Here is a 15,842-nt window from a genome sequence, read left to right as displayed (position 1 = left end):
TAAGGTTTAGAGCCTTGATTAGCATGCCGAGAGGGCAATAATTGATATAATTACATTAATATGTGAATTTGATGATGATGTGATCAGAGATGCATGTTTATGTGAATTAATTATGCATGTGGGCCCCATATGGCTTCTAGGGGCATCATTATAATTTAGGCCGTTGAGGGCATAAATGTAATATTTGTGAAGATTATGATCTTTACCACGTGTGAGTGGTGATATATCTGTGATGCACAATCTAAGATAGTCTTAGGGCGCGGTTTAGTTAGAATGTCACAACAGGGTCAAATGCCCGACTCGGGAGGAGCCTGGGGGTACTTTGGGGTTATAATATGTGCTTAGGAATTATCGGGTAACAGGTAGTAGTTTGGTAATCATTTATTTATGTTGGGATTAAATGGGGATTTATATGAATATTGGGGGCCTTAATGGGAGTGGGTAAATGAATAAATTTCCCTTAGGGTTACTTGAGGATTTAAGATAAGCATAAGGACAGATTAGTCTTTTTAGCAAATGAGATATACACTTAGAAGCTTAGGAAATTGTTGGAATTCAGAAGAAGATAAAGCATAAAAACTCTCTAGACTCTCTCTCCTTCGGTTCGCCTTTCTTTTCTTGGTGTTTGAAAGCATTGGACTAGCTGGAAGATTTTGACTGAGTTCTTTGAGGATTGGGGAGCTTTAAGCTCAGGGAACCAGTTCAGGAACTGACCTAAGTGTAGAAGTAAGCTTTTAAATTGAATTAAACTATTGAATTCTACTAGTTTTCTTGAGAACTCAAGCTTGTTTGAGGTTTGGCTTCATTAGCTATGTTTGAATGTGATTTAGGGAGTCGCTCTTAGGTGGATGTGATGCCTAGGATGTGTAGATATGGAATCCAAGCTTAATTGTGGGTTCAACTGATGTTTGAATTTGGTAATTGAGGTTTAGGCTTAAGGATAATGTAGGAAGAATGGAGGTTTCCTGGGTTTGGGGGTTTGAGCTGCAGCACAAGGCTGGGCATGCCGCGGCCCGTGTGTGCATGAAGGCCTGGGGAGGCCTCTTTTCTTGAGGCGCGCCATGTCCCTAAGCAGAGCATGTCGTGGCCTGTGTCTCTCAGCACAGAGGCATTATGCCTCTGTTTTGGGGCGCGCCGCGGTGCTTAAGGGGTTGGGCCGCGGCCCTAACTCAATGTTTAGGCCTTTTGCTAGTTCTTGGTTCGGGAAACCAAAATCTAGGGCTCGGAATGGATTTGATCACCCCCATTTGAAAGTATCCGTGGTTTTGGAGATTAGACTTATATCCCGAAGTTATATATTGGATTAGAACTTGATGGATGGCTATTGTTAATGTTTTGTGACTAGGTTTTCAGCGAGGCTTGGGTTAGGATCCAAATGTAACCCTTTTCGTGATCTAAAAGAACGACAGACTTTTTACACTGAAATCTTATTTAAACAAGTTTACATTTTAATTAACTACACATTTTAACCTAAAACCTTAATTAGTGAGTGATTAGCACGTTTCAAACTCACTTAGTAACGACTCTAAGGAAGTAGGGTGTTACAGGATGTTAAGGAAATTACTCGAAACGAATATGGAAGTATGCGTAGATGACATGTTGGTTAAGTCCAAGACATCAGTCCATCATGCAGATGACTTGACTGAAATATTTGCCAATGTCCGGAAGTATGGGATGAAGCTGCATCCCAAAAAGTGCACTTTTGGAGTGGCATCAAAGAATTTTGTTGGCTTTATTGTGTAGAGGCCATCCTGAAAAATTTCAAGGATTCAATCGACATGGCATCACCACAAAAGCACAAAGATGTTCAAAGTCTTACTGGGGGAATTGCCACTTTGAGCCGCTTTGTGTCAAAGTCCACGGAAAAATGCATCTCGTTCTTCAACATGCTTCGTGTAAATAAGAAGATTGAATGGACATGCTTTGTGTAAACACTTGGCACAAGCACCAAACTTGTCAAAATCAGTGGATGGGGAACCATTGTGCCCATACATAACCGTATCAGAATATGCCATAAGCGTCGCCTAAGTTCGAGAAGAGGGAAAGGTCCAAATCCCGGTCTATTATGTAAGTGAAGGGTTGTTGGGCGCAGAGTCCAAATACTCATTGATCGAGAAGCTACATTTTTCTTGCTCACTGCTTCTAGGAAGTTGAGACCTTACTTTCAAGTTCATGGCATCAAGGTACTAACAAACCATCTTCTATAGTGAGTATTACAGAAATTTGAATCATCAAGGAGACTTTTGAAATGGGCTATTGACTTGAGCCAGTTTGACATTGCCTATGTTCCCAGAATCTCCATCAAGGGATAGGCCCTGGCTGACTTCATCATGGAATGTACCGAGATCATGCAAAACAAAGATCAAAGCAATCGTATAATGCCCGTTTGAAAAATTTTTGTTGATAGAGCTTCGAACAAGAATGGGTCCGGAGCTGGGATTATCCTAGTCTTTCCCCAAGGTCACCAATGGGTCTGAAGCATCAAACAATAAAGTTGAGCATGAAGCTCTACTTGCTAGACTATGCCTGGCCCAGAAACTAGGGGCAGATAACATCGAAGTTCGTAGTAATTCACAGTTAGTGGTGAAACAAATATCGGGAGAACACCAAGCGAGGGGAGAAAAGATGGCCTTCTTCGTTGCACGAACACGAGAGTTCCTTTTGTTATTCAAAAGGTATATCACCTGTCTGATCCCCAGGGAACAAAATATGTTCCCAGACACTCTCGCAAAGCTGGCCATGGATGCTGAAGCTGAACTATGAGGGGTAGTCCCGATCGACCATTTATCCGTACCCCAGTATCCAGATCCCTATAACCATGAATACCATCAATTACACTAACTCATGGATGGGGCCTATCATCAAGTACCTAACCGCTGGGTAATTTCCCACGAAAAGAGTAGCTGCAAGAAAGCTCTAGTACCAGGCCCCCCGATAGGTTTATTTATGCCTTATCTTAAAATTGTATCCAGGACTAAAATGAGTGCAATCACGCATGAGGTACACGAAGGGTTTTTTGGAGATCACACAACCAAACTCAATCTATCTAGGAAGATCCTAAGGCTACGGAAATTTTGGCCAACGATGAAAAAGGATTGTGTGAAATATGTTCGCAAATGTGAACAATGCCAAAGATATGAAAAGGTCCCACATGCTCTTCCAACAAAGATTACCCATCATGACCAGTCTCTGGCGTTTTGCTATTTGGGGAGTTAATTTGGCAGGATCTCTCCCGACCGAGAAGGGCAGGTTATAATACGCCATCGTAGCCGTCGACTATTCACCAAGTGGGTTGATGAAGAACCAATGAACACTATTACCTCCAAAATGGCTTTGGATTTTGTCATAAACAACATTTTGTGCCGATATGACCTCCAGCATAAAATCATGTACGATGTTGGGAAGCAATTTGTTAGCATCCACTTCACCATTAAGAGCATCTTTACAGTCGCAAGGCCTCAAGAAAACAGGAAGACAGAGGTCATAAATTTTTTTTAAAAGGGGAGTGAAGAAAAAACTCCAAGCTTGCAAGAGTAAATGGCCGGAAGAGTTTCCCCGTGTGCTATGGGCATACCGGACCACAGAACGAACTTCAGCTAGACATACTCCTTAATCAATAGTTCATCCCAGTGGAAACCACAGTCCCTTCTCACAGATGAGACACATACAATCCAATCTTGAACAATGCTTTGCTCCAAGAATCCCTGGATCTCGTTGAAGAGGTCTGGGAAGCATGACAAGTCCAACTGAAAATGTATCAAGGAAAGATCGTAAGGCATTTTAACTCTAAAGACAACAGTCGGAGGTTTGAGATTGGCGATCTGGTCCTAAGAAGTGTTTTCCTTGCATCACAAGACTAGGGAGTGGGGGTTCTGGAACCCAACTGGGAAGGACCTTACGTTATCCAAAACAAAGTATGTTCGGGAACATATCGACTAAGGTGGCTAGATGGAACAGAGGTCCCAAGGGCCTAGAATGTTGAACAGCTCCAGCAGTACTACCATTAGTCGGGAGGGTTTAATCCTATCTTTTCTATTTAGTGTATTTATTTTCTGTTAATGTACGCCCTAGGGGCATTTCTGATCAAATGAAAATGGTGTGAACAAAACACCATAAGAAGTATTTTAGAAAAGAAGAAGTTCAATGTCCAACTTTAATTTATTCCCAAACAAGTGACCGAAGACCATTTCTTTGATCACTTGGGGGGTAAGGCCATCAATAGATCTGTGTGTGCAATCTGTATAAAAAAGGAAGCAAGGCCCGTGGCCCTCTCCTAGTCCGGATTCATACAGTCTGGGGGTCCAGAACCCCCAAAAAACCAAAAATTGGTTCAGACCTAACATATTCTGGGATAACCTAATTGGTTTCTATCTAATGCTTCCCTTAATAGTCCTGGCCGTTGGAACCAAGATGTTACGGCTGGGATAATTCATTTAATTTCTATTTATTGTTTCCCTTAACGATCTTGGCCGTTGGAACAAAGATCTTAGGTCTGGGATATTTTATTTTATTTCTATCTAATGTTTCCCCTAACGGTCCTAGCCGTTGGAACCAAGATCTTAGCTCTGGGATAAGTTTATTAATTTTTATCTAATACTTACCCTAATGGTCCTTTCCATTGGAACAAAGATCCCACAAATAAAAAGTTCATGCATAGTGGCAATACATTTGAAGAATTTGTACAAAGGGACAAATAAATATAAAATGGGAAGTAAAAGATTGAAAAGATGAAGGTTAATATAAAAACAATATAACAAGAATTGTCTTAAGCGCATCTGCGCTCATTCAAGAAATCGCAAAAATATCAACAACAAAAAAAAGTTATAGGGCCACATCCTAGTCCGTGATAAGGGGGTGGCACCGTCTTCATTGCCATCATCTGCAAGGGGCTCCGCATCCTCTTTCTCCTTGGTCATAAACTCAGCCCTCTTAGCAGCTGTATCAGGATAAAGCTGAAGGTTCATATTCTTATCCTGGAGCCAGGCCATGTAGATGGCTTCATCGAAGGCGGATGTAAGTAGAGCATCACCATGCTCCTTCTCAGTCTGGGCCTTCTTGCAATGCTTCCGCTCTAGTTGAGCTTAAGCGTCCAATGCCTGTACCTGACCCCCAAGGGACTCCAACTTCTCGCGCTCTTGCCGCAGATAGGTCTTGGCTGTCTCCAAAAGCACCTTAAGAGAGGCCTTCGAGTTACGAGCACCAGACACCTCAGACTGCAATGTTTCCAGTTCCCCAGTCAAATTGTCCACTACCTTTTCGTGGTCAGCATCCTTCAGGGACAAGGAATCTTGGTGTTGAGTTTGAATCTAGGTCATTTCCTTAGCAAGAGCATCCTCGGCAGATTCCCAATTGCTGATGACCGCCTCCAACTCCGTCTGGGCTGTCTCTAACTTCATGGCCAATTCAATCACTATGTTCGCATTCCGGTGAGCCAACAATTTGTCCTGGAACAAAGTAGAGTTCGAAACACACAAGGAAACGATAGAAGCAAAGTAAACAAACAAGGCTTACCATTATGGCCTGATGCCGAATGGTCTGGGAGATGAAGAAGGCATCATTCCTCGCCAAGGTGGCATAACGTTTGAGTCGGTGGTGAGACATGGAGGTCCCTGCCTAAGCAAGAAGGTCCTTGGCAATTGTAACTAGGTCCTTTCCCAACATGGGATGAAATCCAGTCTCAGCTCCCAACCAGTCCACAATTTGTTGTGGAGAGTTGAATGCTTCGAGGTGGCATGAAAACTCCACATTGTGCCAGGTGTTAATGGCCCGGGCAACCTTGTCTCGATGATCTCTATGTTCATCCTAGGCCCTCACCACCGTCATCCACCTCTCTTCCATTATTACTGACTCGACCTCTCCCAGAAGCACGGGGGCATCAAGGAGCACTGATGAAACACCATGCCACCCTCGAGAGAGTGTGTGTCACTAACAGCAGAGCCCCCCACTGTCGTTGTCTTCTTTGCGCACTCCCCCGGAGCTCTACCAGTGGTGTCCTCCTTCCTCTTCCATGCCAAACCCTCTATCAACGGTTCTTGCTTAAGGTGGATGCTTTTTAAGGTCGCAGCTCCGTTGAAGCCATGCTGTCTGGGCAGCTGCTTTTGACCCCTTCGAGGCCTTGGCAGCTGACTCCTTGGACTGGGCTGGCTGAATTACTATCTTTGTCTTGGCCGAGTACTTGGCACCATTCTTTGTAGCTGGCTTGGCCTTGGCAACCCTGGCCTCAATGAGCTCCTTCCTTTTTGCCACCTGGTTTGCCATGTCTTGCTCACCTAATATAAAAAAAAATTCAAGATTAGTATCGAAGGTGGATAGAAAGAAGTATATATAATCAAATACGATAAAAAAAGGAGAAAATGAAATATGCAAATATGCAAGTCTAAGGTCCTCTTGGACGGACCCTTAGTAGTAGATCTTGCATGACTTAATTCTCCTAGAGCAAAGAATTGAATCTGATCCCCCATGTCGTCCGGGCTCAGGACGATATCGTATTGAAGAAACCAGGATGAATTTATGAGGGTAAGCATGTACACAACAATAGGATAAGGAGGGGGCCTCTGGTTGCTAGGACTCCCAAATAAGTTGTCAAGGTTTAGCTACCTAATTGTAGCATAGTCCCCAATACGAGGAGCGTAAGTTAAAGATGGAGGCAATTTTCCTTGCCTCGAAATGTTGGCTCTAAGACCTCTAGTGTTGGGCCACCTCCCCTTGAGCAAGTCGTCCAATTCCTCGTACTCAACCCGTTCTGCAAGGTGTTTACGTTCTACCTTCAAATTCTTCGTTTCGGTATTGTTCGCGCCCTCTTCCCTGAAGGTGGGGAATTTTTCTTCCATCAAGGTAGGATCCCTCTCGCATTGTAGTCCCCAGAGGCTGGGGGAATTTATTGATTGATGGCCGACAAACAATCCCACCATCTCAAGTTTGTCTGTGTTCACTAACCCCCCCCCCCCCCCCACGTCTAGATCATCATTACTGAAGGTGATGTATTTTTTCTTCCGGTCCAGGATGAACTTAGTCATCCGGGTCTGGGCATACGGACCTATTCAAAGGGACATGAATATCCAATGAAAGATAAAGAGATAGGAAAGAACAAGTGTAATGTTTGAAAGGGAAACTTACCCACACGCTGGAAGTCCAAAACCAAGGTTAGGATTTTGTCAAGGAGGAAACCCGATGTCATGAATCAGTAGGGTCTGACATTAGGTGGATGCTTTGAGGTACTGGAAGGTGTCGGACCAAGGTTACAAGTTTTCAACATATAAAATCGTCCCGCTTCTTGTCACTAGAATTCAGCTGCGGTTCCAGTCGATAATATTGAAAGAACCTCTGTGAGGGTAGGTTCAACCATCTCCTTCCATGCGCAAAATACATACCACCCCGCAAGAAGTTTGTATGCCTGGGGAAGAAGCTGGAACGGGGTGATTCCCATGAATGTCAGAAACCTCATAAAGTATTCATTTAGTTGGAGACTGGCTCTGGCGCTGATGTGGTCCGTGCTCCAGGCCCCAAACCCACCAATGCCGGTGTGGGCCCTCTCTTCTTTCTGGGCCAGCCTATCGAAAATAGACTTGGAGTGGTCTCAATGTCAAAGGATTTCTTGAGCTCATTAACCATCCGATAGTTCTAGAACTCGTTTTCTTCGGTCTCCATCTCCCAAGTATTGTTGGTAGGGATTTTGTGCCCTTCCAGGACCACAGGAGCCGTGTTAACTTCATCTTTCGAAAAAGTAGTGATACCATCCATGATCATGGACTTGGAAGTGAAGGAATAAGCAAGAACCTAGCAATTAGCATCAAAACCAAAGAAAATGGTTTAGGTACAGGAACTCTCCTAAACTGATTGGATAATTTCCCACCAGAGAGAGCTCTAGGAAGAACTAAGGTCCTGAAAGCATAATTCAAGAACAAAAAGCAAATTAATTTGGCAGAGATGAAAAAATTCACCTGAATTGTATTAAGGCATCCGGGTTTGTTGATTCGAAGAGGCCAAGCCCAGTTCAATATTCACAACATGTGTTCTAATGGGAAATCATCTTAAAAGCTAATTTGTCCACTTATTATGCTACCGAGAACAACCTAATACAGTGGCAATTACCCTATCAACCATAATATTAACAAAGATTACTAAGGCAATTGAGAGATTGCTAGAAACACTTACTTGAGAAACTTAAGTTTGAAGCTTGGAGATGAAAGGGCGAAGTCGACAGTAAAACTCGACCTTGAATTTGAGAAGGCGGTAGAGTAGTTCGGAAACACTCTCAGAGGGGATAGTATTAAACGTTGGTAAAGTTCGTCGGCAAGTTCAAAAATTTACAGAAAAATATCTTTGCCCTCTGATTTGGAAAGTCAAATATGATAAAAGTGAAGAGAGAAGTTTGTTTGCATATTTATACAAACCAACCAGTAATCCGTGCCATTCTAATCCAATGGCTCACATTGAGTATCCCAAGAAAAACTATATCTAACGACCCCAGAAGACAAGTGTACCTTATTTAAACCACTTGAGAGCTAAAACATCAATATACCTTGACGGGATGCCTTAAGAGAGGCACTGACACACATCAGTCACCCAGGGAAACGAAGGGGGCTCCACACATATTCAGGGCACGAGTGGGGCCAACTTGCCACCCACCTAGAAACACCCTTTTGGAATTTGAAATGTTTGTGTTCTTTAGAATTCAAAAGGTTAGGGTTGGTTAGTTGACTCCCAACAGATTGAATCGGGATGAAGGAGAAAGTCTCCACCACGCCAACATGGATGAAGACTTAGGGGGTGAATGTTGTCAGGATTTTCTACCAAGCACAAGTGGCACAACCAAATGGGCTTTGTGAACCATCACGGTAGGCTCAGGCCCAATTTGGTTCCAATGAATAATTATAACTCGAAATATGGTGAGAACCCAGACCTGAAGTTAAGGCCCGGACCAACACCGTGACGATGAATGGCCCGTATCAACCCAGCTCAATGATCAAATCCTACCATTTGAGACTCGGATGGTATCTTTGGCTCCATTTATGCATCACAATTTGTTACACCAGGATATATCCTGGACTCACCACAATGAAAGAATGCCAACATTCGGAAATGAATTCGAACTCTCCCTTCGGGAAGAGCAAGACAGACACGTCATCCTGCTGATGCCTTCCCCGAGAAGTTCGGTAGTTGGTCTCCTTAACCAACCTGCAAAAGGATTGAGCCCAGAAGGTGCCATATTCTTATAGACTAGCATTACCAGTACTCTGACACATCATGTGCCCTGAATCCCTATGACGGCTCAAGCGCCCCAATCACTATCTACATCAAAGGACAGCCAGAGTGTCCAAATAGACATAGGCTGGCCCAACGGGTGTAGAGTCCAAGAACTTTACTTAGCTAGTTAGATAGTAGTAATAATTGTAATAGTAGTAGTATTTTTATGACTATGGATTTTGGTTCAGATTGGGATTTAATTGGACACTCCTAGTAACACTTATAGATTTTCTAAGTTTAACGTATAGTTTAAGAATATTAATTTTAACCTAAGGTTTGATTAATATGACTGATATTGACGGTGATATTTATTATATTATAAGGTTTAGATAGACTCAATAAGAAAGTAACACTTGTCATGTGTAAGTTTAATGATAATTAAGTATTTTTGAGGAATAAGTGTATTAAGATCAATATTTGAATATCCTAGGGTCTGACAGCCGCTTTGAAATCGTTACAGGACTTAGTCAAGGTTGTTTACTCAATTCAAATTAGGCTGAAAATGTACAATTGCGTGTTTAAATATTTAGCGTATGCCAATATATCGCAGCTATAGGGGGCGATATATCGCAGTACGGGGATACAAAAAACACGTAACTTCGCATGATTACCTCGACGAGCCTCGAGCATACTGGCCCAGGCAATATATCGCCTACTAGGGGCGATATATTGGCTTCTTTGATGGGTTTTTGAATGTTTTTGAAATCGTTCTCATTTTATTGCTTAACCTCTTGATAAGTCCAGCATCTTTCTCACCGATTATTCAGTCTCTGCTGAACGATAATTCAAATATTTTTCACTTAAAAAGCCATTATTTTATTCAAGTCAAATGAAGATCTTTTCATTCTTGAACTCTACACTACAAGAAAAAATGCTTTTAATAACACCAAAAATATGTTATCAAAACATACGATAACACATTCTGATGTGTTAAGACCGACTATGTTATAGTAGGTTAGGGTACTTTACATAACACTTTATCAGTGTTATACAGATGTGTTATTGTACTGTCAACGATAACACACTTTCTGTGTTATTTTAATATATAGATAAGTGTTTAATTATGTTATTTATAGTCGATTATATAACACATTTCAATACTTATAAATTTTTGTTATACTACACTTTAGTATAACACATTTTTTGTGTTATACTATACTTTAGTATAACACATTTTTTGTGTTATATAATGAATTTTGCTTAACACAATTCTTTGCATAAAAAGTGTTATTGTAATAGATATTATAAAACAATTTTTGTATTATTTTAATATTTTGATAAGTTTAAATTCTCGTTATATATTTCATTTATATATCACTAATTTATTCTATTATATTTGAATTTTTTTTATATAATTAAAATTAGCTTTCTAATATATACTAGCATCATCAAATGAACTTGATTTTCAAATAACAAAAAGTAAAAACATTCAACATTGTATTAACAATCCACAAATTAGTTTAAAACATTCAACACTGTCATCAACAACAAAAAGTTCTTTAAGTATTCAAGCAGTCTTAAATATTCAACATATTGAAAAGTTATTACTTTTAGCACAAAATATTCTACTGCTGCCCAACACAAAGCCTTCAAAATTAAGTATCATTTTCTATTTCGCTTGTCACATCTGCAAAATAAACAAAAAAATATTTTATTGTTATTATCTAGCATCACAAATTACTTCAAGAAAAATGTTAAGGAAATTATTTCCAAGAAAGGACACCACATACAAAAGACAATCACAAATGCAAAGCCAAGGACAATCAAAAATGCGAATACAAAAGCAATGGAAATTCCCTATGTTTTCTCTTTTCCAGAAAAAGAAAAATTTCTATCAAACTTTATAATGTATTTCCAAACTAAAAAAAGTCAAGGACCCAATTTAATTGAACATAGAAATCAAATCCCTTTCATAAAGTATAAACTAAGCAACATTGATGATATAATTGTTTCACAAGTACTATTTTTCTCTATTGTATACACACAAAGCTTGATTAATTAATAGTAAGAAATCAATTATATAGAAAGCTCAATAAATGATATATACATACAATGAGTTTTCTAAATATTGAATGTTCAGCTCTGTACCTGTAGCTTCTGCTTGTTTTGATAGGGTGCTGAAAGAGGTTGGATTTGGGCACCCTGGCTTAGATAATATTGCAGCAGTGACTAATTTAAAGAGACTGAGAATTGGACTATCTCCACCATCTCGAGAATGTAATACTTGCCCATCAGCACTGGGAAGTAAACCCAGCCAAGGGGCTGTTTACATGAAGTGTCAGGTATCTACTTCTCTCTGTTTAGCATCTGAGATAGCAACAATAAGATTCAAGTGGCCAGAAACACTTATTTCAACTTTAACTAACCAATTAGATGGTATACATCATGATTCAGGCATCTCCAGTTCATTTTGAAGACTTTAGTAAAAATATAGCAAAAGCAAGGACACCGGCAACCTTAATTTTATAAACAAACTCTAAAGAAAAGTCTCCAAGTTCAAGTATAAACACATCATGTACCTGCCACACCTCCATAAAAAGGAAGCAATCCAATGGACTTTGGCAATGATTCTTGCAATCCAGTGATCATTGGTTCAAGTGTTGTTAGCTGAAGCAAGCAGGAAGAGATCATTATGCTAAATAAAAGATATCAAGAGCTACGTTAGATTTAAATAAATATTTTAATATAATGCCATGTAACCATAACATTACCAAACTTAAGTTCAACACCACAGAAAGAAATACCTGCTGCCGCCGTGAAGTTGAGAACCACACCAGCCAACCCGCGCCCAGCCACCGTCCCTGCGGAGCCCCTCCCTGTACATCATTAAAACACGAACTTGTTCCACTTTATGAGCTTCCAATGCTTCGAGTTTTCTCCTTTCAAGATCACTTTGAATTTTTGTGATACTCTCAGATTTTTTTTCAATAGCTCCCAATATGTCTTCCATCTGCTTTTGCGCATCTTCAAAAGTTGCACGAGCAACTCCCTGGTAGTATAAATTATAAGGCAAATGGTTATCTATTAGAGTGTCAATATGAATATAGATAGTGCATGCTATATACAGAACAATTGATACAAAAAAAAAACAGTGGTACAAAGTCATATCCGACAACAGTATAATATATATTTATATATAAATGAATATAGTACAAACAAAAAACACATGTATTTCAACAAATATATATATTTATTAATATGAAACTCAAAACTCAAAACCATAGATGAGATTTTGAGAGACGCACAGAGAAGAAGAACATGACAGCTGGTAGGGCACTTGTTCTTGCTTATGGTTGGCAACTAAGAAAAATAGTGAGTTTAAGAAAGTTGTATATGGTTCCAATCCAAGCATTTAAAAATTAACAGAAAGAAATATAGGCAGAATACTGCTAGTAATATCATCAGAAATGACAAAAGATACTACTTCAAGGGTAAAAAAAAATAACATAACATTCAAAAAATGCACCTCTGTTTCATTGGCTGGCGAGCATTGTAAACTGAAATCCATTGTGTCGTTGGAACACCTAGATGAACCTTCTTCCTTGGTTGCCCATCATCATCTTCCTCAATATTCAATCTACCCCGTTTTTGTCCAACTTGGCTAATAATCTAACAATAATTACATTGAAATAAGAGCATAAATAAGGTATAATTAATAAGCATGTGTTAAAGTAATTAACAAATACAAACTAAGCACTGAGCAGTGTACACTTTTGTATTGAATTGAATGAATACAGAATACAAGTGGCACCAATATATACATGCCACAAAGAAGAATCAAGAAAAGTAAGATACAGTTCTATACTTAAATAAACTATCTGTTTCAACTAATTTAGGCATATAAGGTCCAGTACTAAGCTCAAAATTACTCTCAATAACTTAACTAAACTAACTGATTTAACTAAATTATATATATAAGGTCTAGTGCTAAGATTAAAGTATGTGCTATACTTACTAATGGTGACTTTGTACTGTACAGGCATTACAGTCTCAGACCCCAAATGAAACTCTAAAAGCTCCAAGCTAGAGTATAAACAGTCAACTAGAAAAAATTGAAGAAAGTCATTTTCCCAAGTTAACAGTCAGAAAAAGAATATTATTACATACCAGCCAGTTATCCATGAAGCAAATGATGACCACACACTTTATCTACCTCATACCAGCCAGCCAGCCAGATATCTTTCTCTTTTTCTTCAAAATTTTATTTCTGCCTCATAGAAACCTTCCACACACATCACAGATTAGATTGATCAACACTCTTTAATCCCAATGACCCCAAATGACCATTCTCAACATGGGAAAATTCATTTCTTATCTTCTCCTAAAAAAAAGGCTCAAAAATTGTTATTGTTAAATACAAAGTTTGTAATAAAGATCAGATCAGGCTACAAAAACAGTGCCAGTCCTTGAGGTTTTGCTAGGAGTAGAGTCCTTATTGGTCTATGATTAATAGAGGGATCTGCTACTCATTTTTCAGCTCTTTTGTTTTGCTTCATCAAACTCAATTTGCTCTTGTTTTTCTTTCTCTTTTTTTTTTTTCTTTTTGCTTGAGCAAAACATGCATGAGAGTTAATAACCATGTATGTATATATATTACCTTTATTTGTTATATTCAAAGGTATCATGTAGAGTTATTAATGACCGAATATTACTTCTGTACTCCATAAATACTCTACATGGCTATCTATCTAAATGGAATTTTAACAAATTTGACCATATATTATAAACAAGGTAGCAGACAAAAGTGAAAGAAAAAAAATGAATAAACTTAAACAGTAGACAAATAGCAAACATTCAAACTCAGATTTAGAGCATTGATCTCTTTCATATTTATAGTATACCAATAAAGCAACAAATGACATGATAACACCAGTTATATACACATATCAAGAAAAATGCTATGTATGTGCATGTTAAAAAATTCCCATCCAATTCACACAAACCATGTCTTATGGTCGATTCTAAAATATATCCACAAGAACAATGCATCTGTTCTGTTCAAAATTTCCAGGTATGCTTAAAAATATCTATATTGTACGTGTCTTCAAAATCCGTATTTTCTTTAAGTTCTATTCAGCTTCAAATGAATTTTAATGTTATGCCATGAATGTTGGCTAACCCTCAATGGCAATTGTTACTTTGTTAGAATAAAAACTTGTCAATTTCTTTATAGACCATATACTTCTTGGATTTGCAAGGTCAAAATATTACTCAGCCAAAAAATTACATTAATAGATGAATGAAGTAAGGGTACAGACTCTTACCATAAAATGCTCTCCACTTGCAAATGTAAAATCCAATTAAAATCATCCCACAAGTTAATCCAATCAGAATAGCTATAATTATCACTGCTTTCATCACCTTAAGATCAGCTCTTTCTTTTCCTAAATAAATTTTTGGAGCAAGAAAAGAAAATATTAATGAATTAAAATAGAAGGAAAGGAATTTGAACTTGATAAGGAACTAAAATTTTCAACCTGTAATATGTACCAGTTGTTTTTCAAGAATGACCTCTCTCTTGTGTCCAACACTGCAGTCAGTAAAGAAAAAAAAATAATCAGTGGAAATAGATCAATCACAACAATCGGGGAATAGAAAACGCATAATATAAAGGTGAATACAGCAAGGTCAATCTCTATTAAATATATCTTCAATTGTATATTTAGGAAGGCATCACTAATCAGTAAATAACTAACTTCGTGAGCTCTAACACCAATGAAATTTTATACATTTAAGTTCTTTGAAATAAGACCCGAAAAACTCTGCAAAAATGTCATTGGCGTTCCTGGGGTTGAATCTAAACACATTTGGACCATCCCTAGTTTGGAAGAAAGTAGCACCACCATCAGGGAATCCCCCTGCTGCATCAGGGGGTGGCACTTGTCCTTTGAGACCTTCTTCAACATATTGATCGTATATGGCTCTCTTCTGAGGATCACTTAAAACCTACAACAAAAACCACAGAAAGAATCATATCAACAAAACCAGAATACTCATAACAGAGCATAAGATACTGAGACAAAATATACCAAGTGTTGGCAACTGTTCTTGAACATAGCTTTTTAACATATGGATACTTATTCAAACCCTCATTTACTTCTGGCCTAATGATTGAGATCACATCTATACAAAACAAAAAATACTAACTATATGCTCAAACCAAGAAACAAGTAAAATAGAAAATTGTCCAACTGTTAATTCTTAATATTCAAACATCATATTCTAATTTCAAGAAGATTCATACTAACCAGGACATATTGGAAGCACTGCAATTGACATTCCAACAAATGCCAAGGCAACAGTCCGCCCAGCCAGCCCTTCAAGACCATCTGTTAAATTAACTCTGTTTCCCATAGAAACAAGACAAAATGAGGTCAACCAGTACCCATTTTATTCAGGGAACAAAACAAGTGTGACGCCCCACGTCACTATGGCTGCTTTCTGGAATGACGACTGGCCCTACAAACCAAGACAAGTCTTTCCAGCATGTTTTGTCCTCACTCACACACTTCCTGGGAAAACTTCCCAGGAGGTCACCCATCCCTAGATTACTCCAGGCCAAGCACGCTTAACTATGGAGTTCTCAAGTGATGGGC

The 15,842-nt window shown here is 38.9% G+C and overlaps 2 long non-coding RNA genes across 2 annotated transcripts; both read right to left on the bottom strand.

Annotated features, from left to right (window-relative positions):
* Positions 1-10,656: 10,656 nt before the first annotated feature.
* Positions 10,657-12,236, bottom strand: LOC133800991 (uncharacterized). Its single transcript, XR_009876685.1, has 4 exons — positions 11,991-12,236; positions 11,766-11,853; positions 11,298-11,553; positions 10,657-10,873 (listed from the first exon to the last, which is right to left on the bottom strand). It is a non-coding gene; the product is annotated as an uncharacterized LOC133800991 (long non-coding RNA).
* A 436-nt stretch (positions 12,237-12,672) lies between these two features.
* On the bottom strand, positions 12,673-15,608 carry LOC133801306 (uncharacterized). Its single transcript, XR_009876818.1, has 4 exons — positions 15,495-15,608; positions 14,737-14,776; positions 14,511-14,630; positions 12,673-12,855 (listed from the first exon to the last, which is right to left on the bottom strand). It is a non-coding gene; the product is annotated as an uncharacterized LOC133801306 (long non-coding RNA).
* Positions 15,609-15,842: the final 234 nt, after the last annotated feature.

Source organism: Humulus lupulus, chromosome 9 (genome assembly GCF_963169125.1).
Source record: "Humulus lupulus chromosome 9, drHumLupu1.1, whole genome shotgun sequence".
Classification (NCBI taxonomy): Eukaryota; Viridiplantae; Streptophyta; class Magnoliopsida; order Rosales; family Cannabaceae; genus Humulus; species Humulus lupulus.
This window is presented reverse-complemented; position numbering and strand designations above follow the sequence as displayed.